This window comes from Ascaphus truei, chromosome 4 (assembly GCF_040206685.1).
Source record: "Ascaphus truei isolate aAscTru1 chromosome 4, aAscTru1.hap1, whole genome shotgun sequence".
NCBI classification, from domain to species: domain Eukaryota; kingdom Metazoa; phylum Chordata; class Amphibia; order Anura; family Ascaphidae; genus Ascaphus; species Ascaphus truei.
The window spans coordinates 362,867,628-362,877,422 of record NC_134486.1 but is presented as its reverse complement, the minus strand read 5'-3'; the positions used below and the strand labels follow the sequence as shown (position 1 = coordinate 362,877,422).

The following is a 9,795-nucleotide window of genomic DNA, read 5'->3' as shown; positions in this document are numbered from 1 at the left end:
ACTGTATCTCTGGTACATCAGTACCTCATTACATTTTATACTAAGTTTCATAAATACTTATCGATAACGCTACAGCGACACAAAAACAACAAGGTATCCATTACATCTTATATTAGGTTCCAGGACACATACTTACCAGCACTGTTACAGTGACTCAATAACAGCAAGGTATTCATTGGATATTCAGTATCTATAGATTCAATATACCACATACACAATAAGACAACTTAGTCCTCACCTAGATAATTTATTATCTTTATTGTGAACATAAAATATAGGCAACATTTGAGACGTAGTCAAGTAATATGTTTATACTGGGAGGCTACCTTCTTTATGTATCCGTAGGATCGCGGACATAAACCCAGCCCCCATACGTCAAGGGGGGTTGGCTATTCTAATTACCAACCACTTAAATACTCACCGATAAGTCCAGGGAATAGACTCCTCCTCCCCTGAAGAAGCGTAGCTTTACGTGAAACGGTCGTCGGGAAGAGACGTCACTAGCTGACGTCATCAGAGGTGGCGACATCCAGTGATCCCTTACATCGCGAGAGACAGGCTTGTATTCCTTATGGAGTCTTGACTTAGACTCTGCTCTTGATCCGCCGTGATCACGCAGTATACCTTTGGCTTTGCTCAGTTACTTCCACACCTGAGGGCGTTTTGTTTTTCACGCTTGATAAACAATCTATGTTGTACCCGCGACATTAATCCTTAGACCTAATACCACATTACAAACGTTGTAGGGATCAACAATAGCGGCAGACAAATGTACTGAGCTAAGGAGGATTCAGCCTATTTTACGAATCTATTTAGGATCCGGCGTGATCTAGCTGTAATTTCAATACTTCTCTGACCACCGCTCTACAAGGCGTTTTCCAAATTAAGCCCATGATTATGTCGGCTATTATGTGATATGAATTGCAAGACAATTGCATTGCTGACACTGTTACAGGGTTTAATATCTGTGTCGGAGTGTATTATATGGAACAACAACAAGCCTGAATGAACATAGTCTGATACTGATTCAGTTTAAATACTTAGATATAACTGATATGGATGTTAAATGGTCAGCAGAGCTCCTATCAATATAGATGGTCCACTGAGATATAACTGACTGTTTAAGCCACCTCAGAACGTTTTTTTTTAAAGGTTTGAATGATATATGTGTGTGTTTTTAATAAGTATTTAAACAAATAAAACTTTATTATTTTGTTGGATTTATTGGTCTTTGTAGGGCTATTAGTTCCCTAAACAGGTATTTTTCCTGTAGGATCACTGGTATCCAGTTCATTATTCTCCGGCATTGAGTGCTGTTTACTATTGGGACCCTTTCTGATCCTCCTTGGATCACACTATTATAAATTAACTGGTTGAGTATAAAGAAAAAACACAGCGCACAACACTCATAGTGAAGAGTGAAACAAAATAAATGTATTAATAAAATTCAAGGATTCAAGTACATTGAGTTAAAAACAAGCAGGCATGGTATAAGGCACAGTAGATGTTACCACACACTGGAACCAGGACCTTGAGTACAGTTGGTAATGTCTGGGTCACTCTCCCTCAGTGGTACTGTAAGTGGTACTGTAGTCCTCTCCCAACAGCTGATCGTGGATATAGAGGAGAGCATGTAGTACAGTCCCAAATTGCAAATACAGCACACTTTCCTTCAGCCTCTATGTGCTCAGTGTGTTGAGAGCACACAGTCACGCAACATGGAACTACCGGGACCAGTGGACGATCGATGATGACGTCACCCCGATTTCCAGTCCCTCAAGATGACTCACGGGCTCAGTGTGTAGGGAGGGGTTGGAGGGCGATGGAGCACTCCCCGGGTGGAATATACACTCGCCGGCTGCCTCTCTTGGTGCAGTGTAGCAAAAGTACAAAGTCAAGTGGTACACAAGCGCCGAGGCTTTCGGGCGGCCTCTGCTGATGTCACCCGAATGTCCCGTCTGTCGGCGTGACTCTCGATCATTCAATAACGCAGCAGTATGTCAAATGCAAGTGGGGGCTGTATATTCAAGTCCCCAATACACCAAAGAACAACTTAGACGCTCATTGGCATAATTCAACGCGTTTCATAGCGGGTGTTCCAAGGAGCTTCTAAGTTGTTCTTTGCTGTATTGGGGACTTTAATATACTGCCCCCACTTACATTTGACATACTGCTGCGTTATTGAATGATCGAGAGTCACGCCGAGAGACGGGACATTCGGGTGATGTCAGCAGAAGCCGCGATCAGCTGTTGGGAGTGGACTACAGTACCACTTACCACTGAGGGAGAGTGACCCAGACGTTACCAACTGTACTCGAGGTCCTGGTTCCAGTGTGTGGTAACATCTACAGTGCCTTATACCATGCCTGCTTGTTTTTAACTCAATGTACGCAGAACCTTGAATTTTATTAATACATTTATTTTGTTTCACTCTTCACTATGAGCGTTGTGCTCTGTGTTTTTTCTTTATCTTCTATAGTGTTTAAGGGTGTTGAGCCCCCTTCTAAGACATCTGCAGATGCTCTCTATGCCAATCAGGTTGTGTTTATATATGCACTTCTAATCACGTGTGTGGTGATATTGGATTTTAGTTGGTTTGCATAATTATTTTAGTGGATGTATTCTAGTAGCGCACTTTACTGTTTTTCTTAACTGGTTGGGGGCTGGAAGGTACACTTATCCTCCATTCTAGCCTACTGAGTCAGTGACTCTGTCACTATATATATATATATATATATATATATATATATATATATATATATATATATATGTAAAGGTATCAGTACCGTGTTAGCTGAGCTTCAATAATCAAAAAATAAATAGATGATACCGTTCTGTGGCTAACGAAATGCTTTTATTTGTGTGAGCTTTCGAGATACACTGATCTCTTTTTCCGGCGATGTTACAATGAATGAAGCAAGGGTATATATATATATATATATATATATATATATATATATATATATATATATATATATATATCACAAAACAAAGAAGCGCTCAGATATTAGCCTTATAGTCTTTAACCCATTGAGTGCTATACACGGACACTTTCTCCTCAAAGTGTGATGGACATGTGATTGTTCCTATATTCATATTGCAGCACACACTGCTAGAATATACTGGTCTTTTATGGTTACCTGTGATTTTATTACTGATATATTGTGAATAACTTTGCTTGTATCTCTTCCTTGTTGTGTTTTTATCCCTTTGTGCCACTGGGGATTTAATAAATTCCTGAATGTACATAATATTCTGTAATATTTGAACGAGGTCTTCTTTGTTTGGTGTTTATGTAATTTTCTTCGGATTGGACTCGGTTAAGAAGCAGCCACTTACTTTAGCGTCTTTACCCCCCAGACACATTCCCTCACCTCCGCATCATGGTCACCATTACTGATTGTGATTATATCAGCACTATAGGACTAAGGTCCCATACACAGGTTTAGCACACAATTTCAATTTTGGTTTATTTCACGAGGCTCTATCGTGTTGTTGTTTTTATAGATATATATCTGTATAAACTACTCTGTATTTACACAGATACTTACTGTATATACATTGCTCTGCATGTATACAGATACATAACAGTGTATACAGGTATTTACCCTGATGCATATAGCATATCAACTGCTCTGCACATATCTAGACAGATACCTATATACACACTGACTGCTCCGTACAGTATATATACACAATACACACAAAGATACTTATATGCACTGCTTTGTATTTACACGGAACATATATACACTGCTCTTAGTGCTCTGCACATATACTCATACCTATATACAGTGCACTTTATATACAAAGAAACCTATAAACACTGCTCAGCACATACACAAATATCTATATGCACTGCTTTGTATTTACACAGATACCTATAATTGTATATGTATAATTGTATATGCAGTGCTTTGCACAGATTATGTAGATACATATACAATTACTGTACCTTTAAGGAGCATCATATAATGGAACAATGGGTGGACGTATAGGCAGAGGTTATATGAAGCAATAGGAGGAGTTATGGGAAACAATCATACAGAGCAATAGCAGCAGTTATAGGGAGCAGTTCTATAGAGCAATAGCAGAAGTTATAGGGTGCAGTGCTATACAGCAATTGCAGGAGTTATAGGGAGCAGTTCTATAGAGCAATAGCAGCAGTTATAGGGAGCAGTTCTATAGAGCAATAGCAGCAGTTATAGGGAGCAGTTCTATAGAGCAATAGCAGCAGTTATAGGGAGCAGTTCTATAGAGCAATAGCAGCAGTTATAGGGAGCAGTTCTATAGAGCAATAGCAGCAGTTATAGGGAGCAGTTCTATAGCGCAAAAGCAGCAGTTATAGGTAGAGGTTAAATGCAGCAAAAGGTGATAGACTGAGCTATTTTATGTGGGAATAGGAACAGCTATAGGGAACGGTTATAGAGGAGGAGGAGTTATTGGAAGGGTAATATAGAACAATAGGCAGAGTTATAGGGTGCCGTTATATGGAGCAATATGAGGAGTTATAGGGAGTGGTTCTATGGAACCATAGTAGGGGTTAGTAGAGTTGCATGATGGGCCTATTCCAATGGGATGTATAAAATGCTTTATCTCTATCACTCAGTTTATGTCAGTTTTTTTCTGTATCTAAAGGCTCTGTTTATTTTTCAGGCGCGGGCTTTGCTGCTTCGGATAACTGAAGGTATTATAAAAGCAGAGTACCTGCCCTTTTTGAGTCCTGGAGATATGAACCATGGTTTTGTAAATGGGATATCCAGGTGGGACGAGAGAGGGGGCTTTTCCTAGGAAGTGAACCTGCCTTTCTCACTTACAAAAGCACTGCCTGAAACACAGATGTAGTGAGAAGTTGGTAACATTGTCTTTGTTTGTTTGTCTTTATTTGGTATGCTTTCTGTTTATGTAACTGATATAATTCTGCTCCCCTATTGTACAGCGCTGCACACTATGTTGGCGCTTTATAAATAAAGCATAATAATTATGCTGATGTCATCTCCTTTCCTCTTATCTGAGTGGATTGCTGTGTGTCCAATGTTGCTGCCTTAGGGAACATTTCCCTGTGTTTGACTTTGGATATATTTGTACATATTAATCAGATCCCTGTTTGATCCATACTACCCAAAGAGAACAATCAAGTAGTAATGGGATCCTCTCTTCCAGTAGCCCTGTTAGTCCAGGAGAAGTGTCGCTGTGTTAGATTGTGATACTTTTTAATGGACCATCAACAGATATCTGATTTTGGTTTCCTCTGTGTTTCAGAAACAACGGCCCTATTTTTTCCCAACCCCCTCTTCCCGCCCCCCTCTTCCCGTCCCCTCTTCCTTCTCCCCTCTTCCCGTCCCCTCTTCCTTCTCCCCTCTTCCTTCTCCCCTCTTCCCGTCCCCTCTTCCTTCTCCCTTAGCACCGGACCCGGGAGTACTGCAGGAAGTAAAGCCTTTCTAACGGCAAGGTAAGTAGCAGGAGGGTGACACTGTTAAGGATAGAGTAACATGGCATATAATGTCACCATCCTCACTTGGGAGGAAGAACCAATAAACAGCACGTAAACAAGCAGGGGATTCTGGGAAACGAAACCACAGCCACGGTCTCCCTGTTTCAGTAAGAATCCTGAAAACTAAGATTGTTTACAAGGCAAGAGTTTGGGGGATACACTTTGTGTAGTGCAGTGTTGGTCACTCTCTCATATTATGAGTTACCTCATTGATGGATTGCATATTACAGAGATAAACACCACAGTAAATAGTGTCATTTTTTCCCCATCATACAGATCCTGTTCCTTGTCAGCCCAGGACAGGACGGTCAGTACTGCAGGAAGCCACATGTCATCATGTAGAAGGTACGTCTGCAATGTGACTGCAGGGGAGGGAGTCATTGTCAGAAGTAGACTGTAATATCTGTGGGATAAAGCAGGGATTCCCAACCGATAGTACATGTACCACTGGAGTTACACACAGGCTTACACAGTGATTCTCAGCACTGATCAGGCTTCTAAGTTTCCTACAGCTAAAAGAAAGAGGAGGACAGAGGCAAAGAACAAACTCAGTATTCACTGGGAAGGAGATGTTAGAGTTTAATTGAAGAGCAGTAGATATAACATATTGGTTCACTGAGGAAGAAGTTGATCGGTGGCTTCATAAAAGTAAATAAGTCACCATGCGCCGATGGCATCACTCAAGAGTTAAGTTCAGTAATAGCCAAACCATTACATTTAATATTCATGGACTCCATTTCCACAGGCTCAGTACCACAAGATTGGCGTAAAGCAGACATGGTGCCTATATTTAAAAATGGGGGCTAGATCACAACCGGGGAATTACAGACCTGTAAGTCTGATATCAATAATGGGGAAACTACTTCAACGTTTAGTACAGGATAATATTCAGGATTACCTAATGAATAACAACATTATTAGTAATAGTCAGCATAGATTTATGAAGGGCAGGTCATTTAAACTTATTATTTTCATTGAGGAGGGAAGTAGGAGTTTAGACCAGGGTAATATACAGTAGTTGGTGTAGTCTACTTAGATTTTGCAAAGGTTTTTGATATCGTGGCACACAGGAGGTTAGTGTACAAAATAAAGGAAATTGATAACATTACTTGCACCTGGATTGAAAACTGGTTGAAGGATGGACAACAGAGAGTTGTCATAAATGGAACCTTTTCTGGTTGGCTAAAGTTGTAAAAGGACTACCTCAGGGATCGGTACTGATTTGTAACTTGTTCATTAAGGACCTTGAGGTTAGCATGGAGAGCAAAGTAAATTGTGTAATGTAGTTAAATCAGAGCAGGATATAATTACTCTCCAGCTGGACTTGGATAGACTGGAAATTTGGGCAGGTAAATGGCAGATGAGGTTTAATACAGATAAATGTAAGGTTATGCATTTGGGAAACAAGAATAAATAGGCAATTTACAACTTCATTTTGCCTCATTTTATGTCAATAACCTTGATGGAGAAAGGTTTAGGAGTGCTTGTAGACAAAAGGTTTAGCAATAATGCCCAATGTCAGGCAGTAGTTGCAAAGCCAAATGAGATTGTATCTTTCATTAAACAGGGCATGGATATAAGGGAAGTAAACATAAGTATGCCACTGTACTGTATAAAGCACTAGTAAGACCACACCTTGAATATGGAGTACAGTTTTGGACACCAGTCCATAAAAAAGACATTATGGAAATAGAATAAGTGCATAGAAGAGCCACCAAATTAATAAAGGGGATGGAAAATCTGACTCTGTTTGTGGAAAAGCAAGCTAAATTAGATTTATTTACATCCAAAGGGTCATCCCTTACGGTTAGAGAAATAGAGATTTCACCAGCAACAAAGGAAAGGATTCTTTACAGTAAGGGCAGTTAAAATGTGGAATTCATTACCCATGGAGACTGTGATGGCAGATACAATAAATATCTTTAAAAAAATCATCTTTTTAGAAAGGAAAGTTATACAGGGATATACCAAATAAGTGAACATGGGAAGGATGTTGATCCAGGGACAAATCTGATTTGTCATTATTGGAGTCAGGAAGGAAGTAATTTTTTCCCTTATGAGACAGCATAGGGTTTTTTCACTTGGATTTTTTTATTCGCCTTCCTCGGGATCATGAGAAAATGGTAGATGGCGGTGCGGCTGCCTTGGAGGAAAATATGAACCAGAACTGCCGATATACTAAGTACAAAAATGTAATGGTGGCACATTAAAAACAGCAAAGTAACACTCTTACGCGTGGGTGGCCACGCGAAACGCGTAAGAGTGTTACTTTGCTGTTTTTAATGTACCACAAATAAATTTTTGTACTTAGTATATCGGCAGTTCTGGTTCATATTTTCCTCCAAGGCAGCTGCACCGCCATCTACCATATTCTCTTGTTTGCTTCTTCGTGGTAGGAGCACGCCGACAGCTTCTGGATCTTCATGTGATCACAAGTGAGTAACTTTTAGTTGCTGTACACAATATATGATTTACTACAATCAAGCTTTGGGTTACCACCTACAACCATATAAGATATACCTGTTTAGGCTATTGGCTGCTATATGGTGGCTTTGTTTGACCTATGCAATTGTGGAACATGGATCTCTGGGCTTATTAAGCTGATGTGTTTGGAAGGAATGAAGATATCTTTATATTGTGAATTTATACATGGACGTTTCCTGGTCAGCATCGCTGGGGGCTTGTGCCTCTACCCTTTCACTGTTGTTCCTCGGGATCATAAATACAAATATCGGATAAGTATCTGTCGTCTAAATTTTACACAGTTGAACTTGATGGACATATGTCTTTTTTCAGCCTCCTCTACTATGTAACTATGTAATATGTACCTATACTTTGCCACATGTAATAATGGCTTTCATAGAAAGGTTTGTATTTAATTAAATACTGTGTTAAAGGAATAGCTCGTGGTAATGTCACTTGTCACTGCCTCTGAAGTGGGAAATCTTGATTCAAATCCAAGTGTTCGCTCTTGGAAACATTGGGTGAGTTATTTTACCTCCGTGACTCGGGCACCAAATTGTAAGCTCTTCAGGGTATTGTGCCTGCAAAATTCTATCTATAGAGCTGTGTACATCGTCCGTGTTTATATAAGAAAATATAAGTGTTAAAGAGGACTCGATGAGTAGAAGTGTCGTAGCTTCTCCCTTTACAGCCCGAGATGCTCAGAAATAGATTATAAGCTATTTTGGCTACAGTATTATCCCCCTTCTGCAGGACCCTGGGATCACAGAGTACCACTAGATTGTAAACTGTTTGGGTGAAAGTATTATAGTTTTCCTCTGTTTTCCTGCAGGTCCCGGATTCCTTGCACAAGTCCCTGTTCCCCTCACATCACAGGAACGGGGCAGGTAGTACTGCAGGAAGCAGAGCCTTATATAGGACCAGGTCAGTGTCAGGAGAGGGAAGTCACTTACACATTTTGACTTGTTCTTCATGTCCCATCTGAAAATAGACCCACATTTACCCTCTGTGAATCAGCACTGCCCTATCCAAACACACTTACAACTTCTACTGCTCCATAGAACAGCCCCAATAACTTCTATTGCTCCAAATAACTATTCCTTCCTACATCACTTCATCAGGCCCAACCAGAGCAAGGTACCTTGAAATTAATGGTTTTCATTTCACAGTAAAACGTCCACATTAGTTTTCAATACAGACCTTTAAGTGGGACTGCACCTGTATTTACTAGTTTAGACTAAATATATCACTAGCTCATATTCCAAACATCCCTCTCTCCTCTAAATCTGGATTTCATAAACATGTTTAAACCCTACAAACCCCAAAGGTCCTGTAAAGCATTATACAGACACCTGCTGCTTCTCACTTAGCTGCAGGAGCTGCCCTGGGAGTAAACGGGTTAAATCAAGGCAACGCCTATTATAAACAGTGGTTAAAGCAGGGCTGCGCAAACTGGGGGCGCGAGATTCTCTGCGGGGGGTTACAGAGGCCCCGTACGCTTCCCGAAAGCATTTAAATTAAATACCGGGAAAGCAGCGAAGGCCTCTATAACCTCTCCTTACCTTGGTTCAGACGGCTTCTAGTGATCCATCGCCATAGCAACGTGGGGACATGTGCCGTCGCGTTGCCATGGCAACATGATGTGATGACGCTAGAGCCAAGGTAAGGAGGGGGGGCACTAGGAGAGGGGGACAGTTGGCAGGGGGCGCAGGGGGAAAAGATTGCGCTCCCCTGGGTTAAATGGTGAAGTTCCTGGAGGTGTTCAGTACCACTGCTTTTTATTTAAAATCAACACTGTTTTTAAGTATAGGACAAAATGTTTGCAAATTGGGCGTTTA

General features: G+C 40.6%; 1 long non-coding RNA gene across 1 annotated transcript; it reads left to right on the top strand.

Annotated features, from left to right (window-relative positions):
- Positions 1-5,357: 5,357 nt before the first annotated feature.
- Positions 5,358-8,875, top strand: LOC142492157 (uncharacterized). Its single transcript, XR_012800782.1, has 3 exons — positions 5,358-5,452; positions 5,771-5,839; positions 8,790-8,875. It is a non-coding gene; the product is annotated as an uncharacterized LOC142492157 (long non-coding RNA).
- Positions 8,876-9,795: the final 920 nt, after the last annotated feature.